Source organism: Pongo abelii, chromosome 14 (assembly GCF_028885655.2).
Source record: "Pongo abelii isolate AG06213 chromosome 14, NHGRI_mPonAbe1-v2.0_pri, whole genome shotgun sequence".
Lineage (NCBI taxonomy): Eukaryota > Metazoa > Chordata > Mammalia > Primates > Hominidae > Pongo > Pongo abelii.
In genome coordinates this window covers 104,143,447-104,161,029 of record NC_071999.2, presented here as the reverse complement: position 1 = coordinate 104,161,029, position 17,583 = coordinate 104,143,447, and the positions used below count along the sequence as shown (strand labels likewise).

The 17,583-nt window shown below is 42.3% G+C and overlaps 1 protein-coding gene across 2 annotated transcripts in view; it reads right to left on the bottom strand.

Moving 5' to 3' along the window:
* IPO5 (importin 5) overlaps positions 1 to 15,741 on the bottom strand; it is a 68,356-nt gene extending 52,615 nt beyond the window's left edge. Inside the window, exons 1-2 of one of the 2 annotated variants that reach the window (XM_054529165.2) lie at positions 15,668 to 15,741; positions 15,218 to 15,297 (exon numbers count right to left, since the gene is read on the bottom strand). The gene's annotated coding sequence lies outside the window, so the exon portion shown is untranslated. Of the gene's footprint in view, positions 1 to 15,217; positions 15,298 to 15,498 lie in introns of both variants that reach the window. The other variant, XM_054529166.2, reaches the window with a different exon arrangement.
* Positions 15,742 to 17,583: the final 1,842 nt, after the last annotated feature.

Genomic DNA, 17,583 nt, shown 5'->3' with positions numbered 1-17,583 from the left:
CGGATCACGAGGTCAGGAGATCGAGACCATCCTGGCTAACACGGTAAAACCCTATCTCTACTAAAAATACAAAAAAATTAGCCAGGCGTGGTGGTGGGCGCCTGTAGTCCCAGCTACTCAGGAGGCTGAAGCAGGAGAATGGTGTGAACCTGGGAGGCGGAGCTTGCAGTGAGCTGAGATCGAGCCACTGCTCACCAGCCTGGGCAACAGTATATATATATATACATATATATATACTTAGCAGAAAGATTTCATTTCTAAGTTAAATGATTTTTCTTAGAACACAAATAGGTTGAAAGTAAAAGGATAGAAAAAGACACACCATGCAAACAGTATTCAAAAGCAGATACACAGCCTGGCCAACATAGCAAAAACCCGTCTCTACTAAAAATACAAACGTCAGCTAGGCGTAGTGGCAGGCACCTGTAATCCCAGCACTTTGGGAGGCCGGGGTGGGTGGATCACTTGAGGTCGGGAGTTCAAGACCAGCCTGGCCAACATGGTGAAACCCCATCTTTACTAAAAATACAAACGTTAGCTGGGTGTAGTGGCAGGCGGCTGTACTCTCAGCTACTTGGGAGGCTGAGATACGAGAACTGTTTGAACATGGGAGGCAGAGGCTGTAATGAGCCGAGATGGTGCCACTGCACTCCAGCCTGGGTGACGGAGCAAGACGCCATCTCAAAAAGACAAAAAACAAAAGCAGGTGGAATGGCTCTCTTAATTTTAGACAAAATAGATTTTAAGACAAAAAATGTCATTAGAGATAAAGAGGACATTTTTATAATAAAAAATTCAATCAGGAAGATAGAACAGTTTTAAACACATGTGCCTAACAGCACCAAAATACATAAAGCAAAACCTGACAGAATTAAGGGAGAAATAGATAATTCAACAAAAATAGTTTGAGACTTCTGTTCCCACCTTTCAATAATGGATAGGATAACTAGATAGATCAATGATAAATGGAAGACAAAGAACAAGATAAACCAACTACACCTAAAAGACAAGTGTAAGACACTCCACCCAAAAGCAGCAGAGTAAACATTTTCCTCAAGTGAATATGGAACATTCTCCAGGATAGACCATATGTTAGGCTGTAAAACAAGCTTCAGTCAATTTTAAAGGACTGAAACCATACAAAGTATGTTCTCTGACCACAACAGAATAAAATTAGAAATCAAGAACAAAAGGAAATTTGAGAAATTCACAAGAGATTAAACTGCATACTCCTAAATAACAAGTGCGTAAAAGAAGAAATCACAAGATGGCCTGGCATGGTGCCTCATGTCTCTAATCACAGTGCTTTGGAAGGCTGAGGTGGGAGGATCCTTTGAGCCCAGGAATTCAGTTACAGTGAGCAATGATCGCACCACTAAATTCCAGCCTGGGTGACAGAGTGAGACCCCTTCTCTATATTGAAAACAATCACAAGAGAAATTAGAAAATACTTTGAGCCGGGCGCGGTGGCTCACGCCTGTAATCCCAGCATACTGGGAGGCCGAGGTGGGCAGATCACAAGGTCAGGAGATCGAGACCATCCTGGCTAACATGGTGAAACGCCGTCTCTACTAAAAATACAAAAAATTAGCTGGGCGTGGTGGTGGGCACCTGTAGTCCCAGCTACTTGGGAGGCTGAGGCAGGAGAATGGCATGAACCCGGGAGGCGGAGCTTGCAGTGAGCTGAGATCGCGCCACTGCACTCTAGCCTGGGCGACAGAGCGAGATTCAAACAAACAAACAAACAAACAGAAAATACTTTCAGATGAATGAAAACAAAAATATAAGATACCAAAAGTTATGGGATAGCAGTGATAGCAACGCTCATAGGGACACTTAGAGCTGTCCTTATGAATTAGAAAAGAAGAAATCAATAACCTACTTCCTTAGATATTAAAGAAAGAAGGGCAAACTAAATCTACAACAAGCAGAAAGAAAGAAAGCAAGAAAGAGAAAGGAAGAAAAAAAAAAAGAAGACTAAAAAGGAAATAAATGAAATAGAAAATTAAAAAAGAGAAAATAAAAATAACCCAAAATTGTTTCTTTTTAGAAGATCAACAAAATTCACAAACTTTTGGCTGTACTGACCAAGAAAAAAAAGGGGAGGCTCAAATACTAAAATCAGGAATGAAAGAGGAGACATCACTACCCAGCTTTCAGAAATAAAAATTATAAGAGAATACTTTACACAATTGTGTGCTAACAAATTAGATAACCTAGAGGAAATGGACACATTTCTAGAAAAACGCAAATCAAAAGTGATTCACGAAGAAATAGAAAATATGAATAGATCTACAGCAAGTAAAACTATTGAATTAGTTATTTTATTGTATTTTATTATTTTTTGAGACAGAGTCTTGCTCTGTCACCCAGGCTGGAGTGCAGTGGCATGATCTTAGCTCATTGTAACCTCCGCCTCCCTGGTTCAAGCAATTCTCCTGCCTCAGCCTCCCAAATAGCTGGGTCTATAGGCACACACCACCACACCTGGCTAATTTTTGTGTTTTTAGTAAAGACGTGGTTTCACCGTATTAGTCAGGTTGGTCTTGAACTCCTGACCTCAGGTGATCCACCTACCTCGGCCTCTCAAAGTGCTTTGATTACAGGCGTGAGCCACCGCACCCAGCTGAACTAGTAATTTTAAAAGTCACAAAGAAAAGTCCCAGACCAGATGACTTTACTGGTGAATTTTACCAAACATTTAAACAGCAATTAACACCATTCCTACTCAAACTTTGTCAGAAAATAGAAGCAGAGTGAACACTTAATAAATCATTTTATAAGGCCAGTTGTGCCCTGCTGCCAAAAACAAAAAAACTATAGACCAATATTGACACAAAAATTCTGAACAAAATACTAGCAAACTGAATTAAACAACATATAGAGAGGATTATCTACCATGCCCAAGTGAAATTTATCCCAGAAATGAAAGATTGGCATAACATATGAAAATCAAGGTAACATACCATATTAATAAAGCATAAAAACTATATGAGCATCTGAATTGATTCAGGATAAGCTTTTCACAGAATCCAATCCCTTTTCATTATTAAAACACTCAACAAACTAGGAATAAAGAGGAATTTCCTCAACTTCATAAAAGCCATCTGTGACAGACTCACAGCTAACATCATATTTAGTTGAGAAAAACTGGATGTTTTCTCCCTGAGATCAAGACAAGACAAGAATGTCTATTCTCACCATTTTTACTCAATATTTTACTGAAAGTTCTATCTTTTTTTTTTTTTTCTGAGAGGGGGCCTTGCTCTGTCGCCCAGGCTGGAGTGCAGATCTCGGCTCACTGCAACTTCCACCTCCCTGGTTCAAGTGATTCTCCTGCCTCAGCCTCCTGAGTAGCTGGGATTAAGGCACGCACCACCACACCCAGCTATTTTTTGTATTTTTAGTAGAGATGGGGTTTCACCATGTTGGCCAGGCTGGTTTCGATCTCTGTCATGATCTCATGATCCTCCTGCCTCGGCCTCCCCAAAGTGCTGGGATTACAGGCATGAGCCACCGCACCCAGCCTTGGAAGTTCTATCTCTATTCACAGGTGACATGATTTCGTATAGACAAAATCCTAAGGAATTCACACAAGCACACACACACACAAACTATTAGAACAAACAAAACAAGTTCAGCAAGGTTGCAGGAGACAAGATCAATATATACAAATCAATTGTAATTCCATACGCTAGCGATAAACAATCCGAAAATGAAATTAAGAAAACAGTTTTATTTACAATAGCATCAAAAAAAAATAAGACTCAGTAACAAAGTAACAGTAACTTTCACAGAACTGTAGAAATTGTATGCTGAAAATTATAAAACATTGTTGGAAGAAATTAAAGAAGATCTAAATAAAGGGAAACACAGTCTATATGCATGGATTGGGAGATTTAATATTATTAAGATGGTGATACCCCCCTCCCTTGATCTATAGATTCAAGGTAATCCTAATTAAAATTCCAGCTGCCTCTGTTTTTCAGATATGGACAAGCTGATTTTTTTTTTTTAATTTGACTTTCAGTTTTGATATACATGGGCAGAACGTGCAGGTTTGTTACATAGGTATACATGTGCCATGGTGGTTTGCTGCACCTATCAACCCATCATCTAGGTTTTAAACCCTGCACGCATTAAGTATTTGTCCTAATGCTCTCCCTTCCCTTGTCTCTCACCCCCCGACAGGCCCTGGTGTGTGATGTTCCACTTCCTGTGTCCATGTGTTCTCATTGTTCAACTCCCACTTATGAGTGAGAACATGTGGTGTTTGGTTTTCTGTTCCTGTGTTAGTTTACTGAGAATGATGGCTTCCAGCTTCATCCATGTCCCTGCAAAGGACATGAACTCATTCTTTTTCATGGCTGCATAGTATTCCATGGCATACATGTGCCACATTTTCTTTATCCAGTCTATCATTGATGGGCATTTGGGTTGGTTCTAAGTCTTTGCTCTTGTAAATAGTGCTGCAATAAACATACGTGTGCATGTGTCTTTACAGTAGAGTGATTTATAAGCCTTTGGGTATATACTCAGTAACGGGATTGCTAGGTCAAATGGTATTTCTGGTTCTAGATCCTTGAAGAATCGCCACACTGTCCCTATATAAGAAATGGTGCTGGGAGGCCGGGCGCGGTGGCTCACGCCTGTAATCCCAGCACTTTGGGAGGCCAAGGCAGGCGGATCATGAGGTCAGGAGATCGAGACCATCCTGGCTAACATGGTGAAACCCCGTCTCTACTTTTTTTTGGTAAAAACACACACACACAAAATTAGCCGGGTGTGGTGGTAGGTGCCTGTAGTCCCAGCTACTCGGGAGGCTGAGGCAGGAGAATGGCATGAACCCAGGAGGCAGAGCTTGCAGTGAGCCGAGATGGCGCCACTGCACTCCAGCCTGGGTGACAGAGCGAGACTCATTCTCAAAAAAAAAAAAAAAGAAAGAAAGAAAGAAATGGTGCTGGGAAAACTGGCTAGTCATATACAGAAAACACAAACTGGACCCATTCCTTACACCTTATACAAAAATTAACTCAAGATGGATTAAAGACTTAAATGTAAAACCTAAAATCATGAAAACCCTAGAAGAAAACCTAGGCAATATCATTTAGGATATAGGCATGGGCAAAGACTTCATGACTAAAACACCAAAAGCAATTGCAACAAAAGCCAAAATTGACAAATAGGATCTAATTAAACTAAAGAGCTTCTGCACAGCAAAAGAAACTGTCATCAGAACCAACAGGCAGCCTACAGAATGGGAGAAAATTTTTGCAATCTATCCATCTGACAAAGGGCTAATGTCCAGAATCTACAAATAACTTAAACAAATTTACAAGAAAAAAACAACCCCATCAAAAAGTGGGCAAAAGATATGAACAGACACTTCTCAAAAGAAGACATTTATGTTGTTGACAAACATATGAAAAAAAGCTCATCCTCACTGGTCATTAGAGAAATGCAAATCAAAACCACAATGAGATACCATCTCATGCCAGTTAGAATGGTGATCATTAAAAAGTCAGGAAACAACAGATGCTGGCGAGGCTGTGGAGAAATAGGAATGCTTTTACACTGTTGGTGGGAGTGTAAATTGGACAAACTGATTCTAAAAATTCATCTAGAGTTGTAAGAGACTCTGAGTAGCCAAAGCAGTCGAAAAAAACAAAATTCAAAGGATTAACAGTTGCTGAATTCAAGGCTTACTATAAAGCTATAATAATGGCCGGGCGCAGTGGCTCACACCTATAATCCTAGCACTTTGGGAGGCCAAGGTGGGCGGATCATGAGGTCGGGAGATCGAGACCATCCTGGCCAACATGGTGAAACCCCGTCTCTACTAAAATACAAAAAATTAGCCAGGTGTGAGGGTGCGTGCCTGTAGTCCCAGCTACTTGGGAGGCTGAGGCAGGGGAATCGCTTGAACCCGGGAGGCGGGATTGCAGTGAGCTGAGATTCCACCACCGTACTCTAGCCTGGTGACAGAGCTAGACTCTGTCTCAAAAAAAAAAAAGCTATAATAATTAAAACACTGTGTTACTGGCATAAGGACAGACATATAGATCAATGGAATTGAATAGTGACTCCAGAAATAAACCTTACATGTGTTGTCAGATTGATTTTTGACAAGGGTACTGTGATGGTTAATTTTATGTTTCAGCTTGGCTAGGCTGTTGGAGCCCCATTGTTTGGTCAAACAGCAGTCTAGATGTTGCTGGGAAAGTATCTGTGGATACAATTTAACATTTATAATCAGTTGACTTTAACTAAAGCAAATTACCCTCCACAAGGTGGGTGGGCTTCATCTAATCAGTTGAAGGCCTTAATAGCAAAGATGGAGGTTTATGGGGTAAGAAACAGTTCTGCTACAAGACCACAGCACAGAAACCCTGCCCGAATCTCCACCTGCTGATTTGCCCTTCAGATTTCAAACTCAAGACTGCAACATCAACTCAAACCTGAATTTCCAGCCTGCTAGCCTGCCCTGCAGGGTTTGAACTTGCCATCTCTCATAATTATGTAGCAGATTCCTTAAAATAAATCTAATCTATCTACCTTTTTTTTTTTTTTTTTTTCAGACAGTTTCACTCTGTCACCACCCAGGCTGGAGTGCAGTGGCACAATCTTGGCTCACTGCAACCTCTGCCTCCCAGGCTCAAGTGATTCTTGTGCCTCAGCCTTCTGAGCAGCTGGGACTACAGATGTGCCTCACCATACCCAGCTAATTTTTTGTATTTTTAATAGAGACAGGGGTTTCACCATGTTGGCCAGGCTGGTCTCAAACTCCTGACCTCAAGTGATCTGCCTGCCTGGGCCCCCCAAAGTGCTGGGATTACAGGTGTGAGCCACTGTGCCCATCCTGTCTATTTCTTATTGGTTCATTTTCTCTTGAGGACCCTGGCTAATATAGGAGCCATGACTGTTCACTGTGGAAAGATTGTTGCTGGTACAGCTTGATATCCACATGCGTTAGAATGAAGCTGGATCCATACTTCACGTCATAAAAACTTCAAAATGGATCATAGACTAAATGTAAGAGCTAAAACTATAAAATTCTTACAAGAAAATATAGGACTAAATTTTCATCGCTTTGGGGTAGGCAATCATTTTTCAGCTATGACATCAAAATCACAAAAGGCAGAAGAGAAAAATGGATACATTGAACTTCACAAAATTAAAACCTTTGTGCTTTTAAGGACACCATCAAAAAAGTGAAAAGACAACCCATAGAATGGGAGAAAATATATGCAAATAATGTATATTTTTTGAGACAAAGTCTCACTCTGTCACCCAGGCTGGAATGCATTGGCATGATCTCAGCTCACTGCAGCCTCCGCCTCCCAGGTTCAAGCGATTGTCCTGCCTCAGCCTCCAGATTAGCTGGGTTTGCAGATGTGCGCCCCCACGCCCAGCTAATTTTTGTATTTTTAGTAGAGATGGGGTTTCGCCATGTTGGCCAGGCTGGTCTTGAACTCCTGACCTCAAGTGATCCACTCACTTTGGTCTCCCAAAGTGCTGGGATTACAGGTGTGAGCCACTGCGCCTGGCCACAAATCATACGTCTTATAAGGGACTTATAGCCAGAATATTTAAAAAGCCCTACTCTCGATTAAAAAAAGACAACCCAATTAAAAAAATGGGTAAAACATTTGAATAGACATTTCTCCAAAGAAAATATACAAATGGCCAACAAGCACATGAAAAGATGTGCAACATCGTTCATCATTAGGGAAATGCAAATCAAAACCACAATGTAAGATACCACTTCATACCCAATAGAATGGCTTTAATAAAAAAGGCAGTAGCAAGTGTTGAGAAGAATGTGGAGAAATTCAAACGCTCATACTTTGCTAATAAGAACATAAAATGTTACAGCCAATTTGGAAAACAGTCTGAATAAGCTGGGTGTGGTGACGCACGCCTGTAATTCCAGTTACTCGAGAGGCTGCGGCATGAGAATCACTTGAACCTGGGAGACGGAGGTTGCAGTGAGCTGAGATCCTGCCATTGCACTCCAGCCTGAGTTACCATTTGACTCAGTAATTTCACTCCTAGGTATACATGCAAGAGAAAAGACAACATATGTCGACACAAAAACTTGTACATGAATGTTCATGGCAACATTATTCACCATAGCCAAAAAGTGGAAACAATTCAACTGTCCATCCACTGGTGAATGGATAAACAAAATGTCATCTAACTATACAAGGAAATATTACTTGGCAATAAAAGAATAAAGTAACGATACATGTAACAACATGAGTGAACCTTAAACTCATTAGACTGCCTGAAAGAAATCAGACACAAAGACCACACATTTTTTTCGTCCCACTTATGGGAAATGTCCAGAATCAGCACATCCATAGACAGTAGATTGGTGCTCTCCATGTGCCTGGGCATGGGTTGGGTAGGGGAATCAGTAAGTGCTAGTAGGTATGGAGTTTTCTTTTAGGGTGAGGAAAGAGTGATAGTGATGAATGTGCAACCCACTGAATATACTAAACACTCCATTGTACACTTTAAAAGGTTGAACTTTAGGCTGGGTGCGGTGGCTCATGCTTGTAATCCCAGCACTTTGGGAGGCTCAGGCGGGTGGATCACCTGAGGTCAGGAGTTCGAGACCAGCCTGGCCAACATGGTGAAATGCTGTCTCTACTGAAAGTACAAAAATTAGCTGGGCATAGTGGTGCGCAACTGTAATCCCAGCTACTCAAGAGGCTGAGGCAGGAGAATTGCTTGAACCCAGGAGGTGGAGGTTGCAGTGAGTTGAGATCATGCCATTGCACTCCAGCCTGGGTGACAAGAGTGAAACTCCATCTCAAAAAAAAAAAAAAAAAAACACACAAATAAATAAAATAAAAATGTAAAAGTTTGAACTTTATGGTGTATGAGTATCTCAATAAAGCTATTATATTAAAAATACATTTCCTCAGAGAGCTGAAGCATATTGATTTAGACTTCAATTAGTGATTTTTTTTCCTTATAATTCACAGTATTTTTACCTCAGTTCTGAATCCTTGAATGATAACCATTCATAACCTTCAAACCTCGGAGAATTCCTAAACCAATATTTGTGGAGAGGGAGAATGGGGAGATTCAGACATGATTTGGCCTGTAGACTTTCCTTCCCATCTTGTTGCTACTTACAGCAAATATCTTACAATTTGGACACATGACATACACATTTCACCTCCTGCATTATGAGGACATGCATAATGGAGTCTGGATTGTGACATCGATCCACATCTCATAGTTGGAGCTATTGGCAGCACGGATTTTTAGTCATCCACAGTTAATGAGGAACAAATGAAAGGGACCTTCTAATGGTTCATAGGCTTCAATTCCATGCACCCTATGTGTAGTACTGCTTGATGCCACATTTAACTGCAGTAGTATTTGTTTAATGAACATTTCCTTCATTCATTTGTTTAGAAAAATATTAGGCACCCCTCTGTGGGAGGTGCTGCTAGGCTGTGGGGATTCCATGGTGAGCATGTGGACAGGGTTCCCATCTTCAGGGAGCTTAGCTCTTTTGAAAGAATTCAGATAATAAACAAGTAAACTGATAAGATACTTGCATATAGTTATAGGTGAAAAAAGAAGATAATGGGATCACGAATGACTGGATTGGGGTGGGGTCATACCCTAGGGACACAGTCTTTTTTTCTTTTTCTTTGAGACAGAGTCCCACTCTGTCACCCAGGCTGGAGTGCAGTGGCGCTATCTAGGCTCACTGCAACCTCCGCCTCCCGGGTTCAAGCAATTCTCCTGGCTCAGCCTCGTGAGTAGCTGGGACTATAGGCACCCACCACCACACCTGGTTAATTTTTGTTTTTTGTATTTTAGTAGAGACGGGGTTTCACCATGTTGGCCAGGCTGGTCTTGAACTCCTGACTTTGTGATCCACCCGCCTCGGCCTCCCAAAGTGCTGGGATTATAGGCGTGAGCCACCGTGCCCGGCCGGGACAGTCTTTTGAGAGGAGGTGACAATGAAAGATGAGGCAAGTGAAGAAATGGAGGAGGCTCTCTCAAGCAGAGGTGACAATACGAAGGACAGGCAAAAACAAGTTGGGGTATTCCAGGAAGGAAAGAAGGGGATAGCTAAAGCTGAGAGGGTTGGGAGGCCAGCAGAGGCCAGATCACCCAGGGCACCCTGACAGTTCAGCGGCATGTTCTGCTACTAGGGCATTGTGATGGTTCTGTAGTGTGACTTGTTCTCTCTTTTTTTTTTTTTTTTTTTGAGACAGTCTTGCTGTGTCACCCAGGCTGTAGTGCAGTGGCGTGATCTTGGTTCACTTCAACCTCTGCCTCCTAGGTTCAAGCAATTCTCCTGCCTCAGCCTCCCGAGTAGCCGGGATTACAGGTGCCCACCACCACGTCTGGCTAATTTTTGTATTTTTAGTAGAGATGGGGTTTCACCATGTTGGCCAGGCTGGTCTTGAACTCCTGACCTCAGGTGATCCACCTGCCTCAGCCTCCCAAAGTGCTGGGGTTACAGGTGTGAGCCACCGTGTCCTGCCTCTTGTAGTGTGACTTGTTCTAGGGGAAAGGGGAATCCAGTGGAGGGTTAAGAAAGAGATCTGACCTGAAAAGCTTTCAACTTTGAAAGATCATCTTGGCTGCAGTATGGGGTGGGGTGGGATGGGGCTTGGACTGAGGTGGTAGCAATCAACAGTGTTCACGGTGGTCGGTTTTAGATGGTTTTCTTTTCTCTTTCTTTCTTTTTTTTTTTTTTTTGAGATAGTTTTCTTTTGGAAATGAGCTGGACAGAGGGTGCAGAGGCTGATCCAAGGTTTGTGAGGCCTAAATCATATGGTTTGAGGGCCTTCCATAAGAAAAAATAAAAACTAAACACAAAATGAGATAGAGGACCCTGCAATGGGATAACACAAAATGAGATAGAGGGTCCTGAGCAAAGGAGAGTCCCTGACACTTAAGCTTCTGGAGTTTCTTGGTGAGTCCTCCCCCGATGGTGGGGGTGAGGTCGGGAGAGATCAAGAATGCTCAGGTTTTGTGACTGAGGAACTGATGATGCTATTAAGATGAGAAGGAGGTGTTTGGGGTAAGGTCTGGAGAGAAGAGCTGGGTTTCTTTCGTGGCACTTTTGTGGTACCCAGGAAACAGCCACGTGGCTGAGGATAGAGGGACAATGGAGCCCAGGAAGAGGGCAGGGCTGGAAGTGGCAAGCCATCACTTTCATGGCATTTAAAGTTGTGGAAGTGGATGACATCAAGTTGGGAAGAGAGAAGAGAGCCAAGCAATCAGCTGCAAGACAACTCTACCTGAGGCCAGGCCCTGGAGGTTTCTAGTTTATATATAGTACAAATATAATAGTATATTTAACATTAGTCACTTTAAGTTCTAATTCTCTTTTTCTCTCTGATTGCAAGGGTTTCTTTCTTTACTTTTTTTTCTGAGACAGAGTCTCATTCTGTCTCACTCTGTCACCCAGGCTGGAGTGCAGTGGTGCGATCTCGGCTCACTGTAATCTCCACCTCCTGGGTTCAAGTGATTCTGCTGTCTCAGCCTCTAGAGTAGCTGGGATTACAGAAGACAGGGTTTCTTTAACATTTAAGGAATCCACGGATCTACTTCTGGAATCTTCAGAGATAAAAAAGAGAAGGAATCCACTAATGCATGTAAGGATAGTGGGCTGAACAAGTAGGCACTAATGATCAGAACAAGTCAATTAAAAAAATTGTTTGATCAAAGAATTGTTTATTTTTATTGTTTTTAATTTTTATTTTTTCTTATACTTCAGGAGTAGTAGGATTTACTTTGTGCCAAGGAAATAACTAGTTTTCTCTAAATTGTCTTCAACCATTCAGGCCTCCTACCATCTAATATAATTCTCTACCTCTCACTTAGAAACATTGTTTAACAATATGGAATGATCATTTAAAGAACTTAGATCAGGCTGAGTGCGGTGGCTCATGCCTGTAATCCCAGGACTTTGGGAGGTAGGTGGATCACCTGAGGTCAGGAGTTCGAGACCAGCCTGGCCAACATGCTGAAACCGTCTCTACAAAAAAAAAAAAAAAAAAAAAAAATTAGCCAGGTATGGTGGCACAGGCCTGTAGTCCCAGCTACTCAGGAGGCTGAGGTGGGAGAATTGCTTGAACCCGGGAGGTGGAGGCTGCGGTGAGCTGAGATCACGCTACTGCACTCCAGCCTGGGCAACAAAATGAGACTCCGTCTCAAAAAAAAAAAAAAAAAAAAGATGTTAGATCAAACTAATATTAAGAGGTCAAAAGACCATCTTCCTTCCATCTTAATCTAAGGATTTGTCTAGTTTTGTTTATACACTGAAGTTTTCATTTGAGTATTCAGAGAGATATTAAACCCTACCCTTTTAAAGAATGTGGGAGGGAGTGGGAAAAGTAGGAATGCGTTTTAAGGTCTATCTGCCATGTAAAATCAGCGATATTGGACCCGTGTGATAAGAATGCTTGTTTTACGTGGCTTCAGCTATCCATAGACCAAGCATTTTCTCTTGAAACATAGCTACATTTAGAAAATCTTAATACAGCTTCAAATAGGAATTTTGGTATTTGGACCCGGACACTACCACTATAAAGGGATCCCATTATGTTATGATGTTATTATTCAAGCTGGTTGGACTCAGTTTGCAGAGACTCCTATCCTACAAATCACTTGGCTTGTGTGAATTGACTATTTAGTGGCTGTGAGATTGAGGATAAGGGCTAAATCTTTTCTAACAAGAGGACTATTTAAAAACCAGAAGGAAATCGTAGTATTTTAGCTGTGAACTTTAGGAGAAGCTTTAGAGAAAAGATTTTATACGTATCTTTAGTTTCATATGGTAATAGGTTATAAAGCATACTAAATCAAAGTAAAGAGCTAGAGGTGATGGGGTACTGTTAAAATAGGGTGCCCAGGGAAGACCTTCCTCAGGGTGAGATCCAACAATGTATTGCTTTATGAAAATTAATTTTCTGGCAGAGCAAAGGTATTTAAAAGATTAGTATTAAAAATGCTCAACCTACTTTCTTCTGACTTCTGTAAAAAAGCACTTTTTTATATATCAGATTTTTAAGTAATAATAATAACTGACAACATTTTGATTTCTTTCTGTGTTTGAGGGATAACCTTCTATGCTTTATCTCATTTAATTCTCATATGTAACCAATGAGCCTTCAACCATTTTGCCAAGAAAATTCTTTAAACATGTATTAATTCCTTCCTGGCCTTTTGAAACCTTTTGAAACACTGAATTATTATTATTTTTATGTTTTTTTTTGTTGTTGTTGTTGTTTTTTTGAGACGGAGTCTCGCACTGTCGCCCAGGTTGGAGTGCAGTGGCGCGATCTCGGCTCACTGCAAGCTCCACTTCCCGGGTTCACGCCATTCTCTCGCCTCAGCCTCCGGAGTAGCTGGGACTGCAGGTGCCCGCCACCACGCCCGGCTAATTTTTTTGTATTTTTAGTAGAGACGGGGTTTCACCGTGTTAAGCCAGGAAGGTCTCGGTCTCCTGACCTTGTGATCCGCCTGCCTCGGCCTCCCAAAGTGCTGGGATTACAGGCATGAGCCACCGCACCCGGCCAAAATGCTGAATTATTTTTCACCTTTCCAGAGTGGGGCGTATAGGATAGAAGTTGGCCCTTGGGGTCAGGGGATCCTAACTGTAGTTGCAGCTTCCCTCTTAACTAGCTATGATCCTGAACTGGGCTCTCATTGCTTCCTGAGGCCTCCGTTTCCTCATCTGTAAGTTGGGGCGAGTTGGACAGCACCCTAGGGGATCCTCCCAGCTCCGGCGTCTGAGGACCATCAAGTCGGTTATGTCACTGGGTTGTAGTAGAGTGGTGGATACACAGGCCACTTAGGCTTGCTTGCCCTGAAGTGAAATTGTTCTGGAACTCTGGGATTTCAACTCTTATATTTCTGCCTGTGTTTTGGAAGTGTTTTCCCCGCTTATTTTCTCCATCAGACAGTGTCATTTATTGTAGCTGCCAACGTAAAATGACAGCTGTCTCCACTTGTCAGCTGCTCTCATCATCTGGTTTGCTGTGTGCTTTGGAAAGCAGATGACCAAACACGTATGAACTAGGCACAAGAGCATATGAACCCGGCACAGAGAAGACAGCTGAGGATATTTCCTGTAGGGTAGCATGCGTGAACTTTATAAGGCATTTGGCCACTTAGGTATTTTTCTTTTTTTCTTTTTTGTGATGGGGTCCCACTCTGTCACCCAGGCTGGAGTGCAGTGGCACAGTCATGGCTCACTGCAGTCTTGACCTCCCCAGCTCAAGGAATCCTCTCACCTCAGCCTCCTGAGTCCCTGGAATTACAGACGCATTCCGCCATAACTGGCTACTTTTTTCTATATTTTGTAGAGATAGGGTCTCACTATGTTGCCTAGGCTGACGTTAATCTCCTAGGCTCAAGTGGTCCTCCCACCTCAGCCTCCCAAAGTGCTGGGATTATAGGTGTGAGCCACTGTGCCCGGCCGGTATTTTTCATTTGGAGGTTTATAACTGCATTCCAGAATTTTAACTCTACTGGAAAGCTAACACAATGTTCCAACACAAATCTGTCTCGCATACTAGTTAGTGTTTTTGAGGTTCCATCACAGACAAATGACAGAAGAAAGCAAAACTGTTTAGGAAGGCCTAAATTAAACATTCTATAATAAAGGCATTCCCATTTGACAAGTCCCTGGTATCTTAATACTTTATAAGATGACAATGAGCCTTTTTTACCCCTAGTTAGGGGATTAAGTTCTAGGAGAAGAAGTTAACCAGGTGGTTCCTTAAGTAAGTAATCTTTTGACTACTTAGGGATTGATTTTGTTTTCCCATAATGAAAATGAATTCTGTTTTCCTTCATTTACTTGACTTTAGTGATCTCTGAAAACTAAGATAAAATATACTCGGCCTCTGAGGGAATACAACCATAATGTACAGAAGACAAAATAGATACTCTAAAGATTTTAAATGGAACATCTTGAGATTTGAGAAATTAAAGGCAGTGAAAATCAGACTGCTTCTAAGCACTTTTTATTTTCCCTATAGGAAAGCAGGGTAGATAATCCTGATGGGTAGGATTTCAATTAATTGGTGAATAGAAGGTAAAATGATCGAGAAACAAATATCATAATTATAGGAGAAAATAGCAGGAGCTTTTTGTTTTAAAGGAAATAAAGAATAGAATTCACAGTGAACAGAGACAGAACAAAATCTGATAATTCTAGACTCACTTGAGTGCCGCAAGGATCCCGATCAGGTAAAACAGCTGTGCCTGCACATGGGTCCTGGAAAGGCTTCTCCCCGGAACCACCTAAGTGAAATAAAAACTCATTTCTGACTGTTTCAGGATGGCTACACAGACCTTTAGGATAATAACCCACATTCTTTTGGGCAACTCTAATCAAGTGATGCCTCCTTAAGGATACGGAGTTAGTCCCCAGCTCACGTAAGGCACGATACCAAAGAACAGTGAGCCGTCATGTAGAATGTTCTCCAAATCATTGTCTCTGACCTTTCCTTCCTCTTGGGTATGACTGTGGTGACATCAGGAGACAAGCTAAAGGGACCTCCTGGATCTCACAGGGAAACTGTTTCCCTCCAGTATCACGCTCAATTGTTCCTCGGTGCAGATGAAATTCTTAAATGGTTTCATCTGGATGTGAGGTTGTGGGATGACTTACTGTGGTCAGAGCTGTTCCCGGCACTGTGGCTGCTCCAGTTGTGGGAGGTCATCAATCCCACAGTTCTGACCTCCTGGCTCAGAGACGTCACTGTGGAGACACCTGGCTGCTATTGTGACACGCAGGAGGTCAGCTGGCTCCTGCTGGTGGGCACCCTGCCCACCCTGCCAGCTTCACCGGCCCACACTACACAGGCATTTAGACGTTACAGGGTAGCCCAAGCTCCCAAAGCTGTGGAAAGGAAGGGGAGCTATCTATTGGCCTTTGAGAACTCAAAACCCATGTTGGTGGGGGCCACTCAGATTGGGTACAAATGTGTCATCAAATTCAGTTTTGAAACTGTCTGAGTAGTTTCTTTACCTACAGATTTTGATCCTATTCACTACTCAATACTGAAAAGAGAAATTGATCTCTCAAATAGACAAAGATAAATTTGTATGGAAACAACAGGAAATTCCATATTACATACATTTATGTCAACTGGGTTGTAATTCAATTACTTTTTCTTTTATTTTAGTTGGCATGTAATAATTATAAATATTGGCTGGGCGGGGTGGCTCATGCCTGTAATTCCAGCCCTTTGGGAGGCCGAGGTGGGAGGATCATTTGAGCTCAGAAGTTTAAGACCAGTCTTGGCAACATGGCCAAACCCCATCTCTATGAATAATGCAAATATTAGATGTGTGTGGCGGTGCACACCTGTAGTCCCAGCTGCTCAGGAAGCTGAGGTGGGAGGATCATTTGAGCCTGGGGAGGTTGAAGCTGCAGTGAGCTGTGATTGCACTGCTGCACTCCAGCCTGGGCAACAGAGTGAGACCTTGTCTCAAAAAATAAACAATAAAAAATTGTAGATATTTATGGGGTGTAATTAAATTATTATATGACAGATTAACGTCAATTTTGCCCTGTATTCTCATGGTTCTCAATGTCCTAGCTTTGTACATTTAGCATTTTTTTTTTTTTTTTGAGACAGATTCTCACTCTGTTGCCCAGGGTGGAGTGCAGTGGTGTGATCTCCGCTCACTGCAACCTCCACGACCCGGGTTCAAGAAATTCTCCTGCCTCAGCCTCCTAAGGAGCTGGGATTACAGGTGCCCACCACCATGCCCGAATAATTTTTGTATTTTAGTAGAGATGGGGTTTCACCACGTTGGCCAGGCTGGTCTTGAACTCCTGACCTGAAGTGATCCATCCGCCTCGGCCTCCCAAAGTGCTGGGATTACAGGCATGAGCCCCTGCGCTGGCCTAGCATTTTGTTGTTTTTATTAATTCAGATCATTAATTGAAGCCAAACTCCATGTTTTTTATTTTTATTATTTATTTCTTTTTTTTTTGATACAGAGTTTCTCTCTGTCGCCCAGGCTGGTGTGATCTCGGCTCACTGCAACCTCTGCTTCTCGGGTTCAAGCGATTCTTCTGCCTCAGCCTCCCAAGTAGCTGGGATTACAGGCACGTGCTACCATGCTCGGCTAATTTTTATATTTTTAGTAGAGATGGGGTTTCACCGTGTTAGCCAGGATGGTCTCGATCTCCTGACCTCGTGATCCACCCACCTTGGCCTCCCAAAGTGCTGGGATTACAGGCATGAGCCACCGCGCCTGGCCTGTTTTTGATTTTTAAATTGTTTCATAGGACATGTGCAGACTCCTTTCTATAGGTCACATTTTTTTCTTGGTAACATGTGATGTCTAAGCACTTTCTAGTGTCACCCCGCATATCCTGAAAGTTCTTCAGCACTATTCCTTGCTTCTCTCTGTCCTCATCCTATGTCACTTGTTCTTTTTTTTTTTTTTTTTTTTTTTTGAGACAGGGGTCTCATTATGTTGCCCAGGCTGGTCTCGAACTATGGGCTTAAGAGATCCTCCTGCCTCAGTCTCCCAAGTGGTCGGGACTGCAGGAGCTCGCTGCTGCACCTG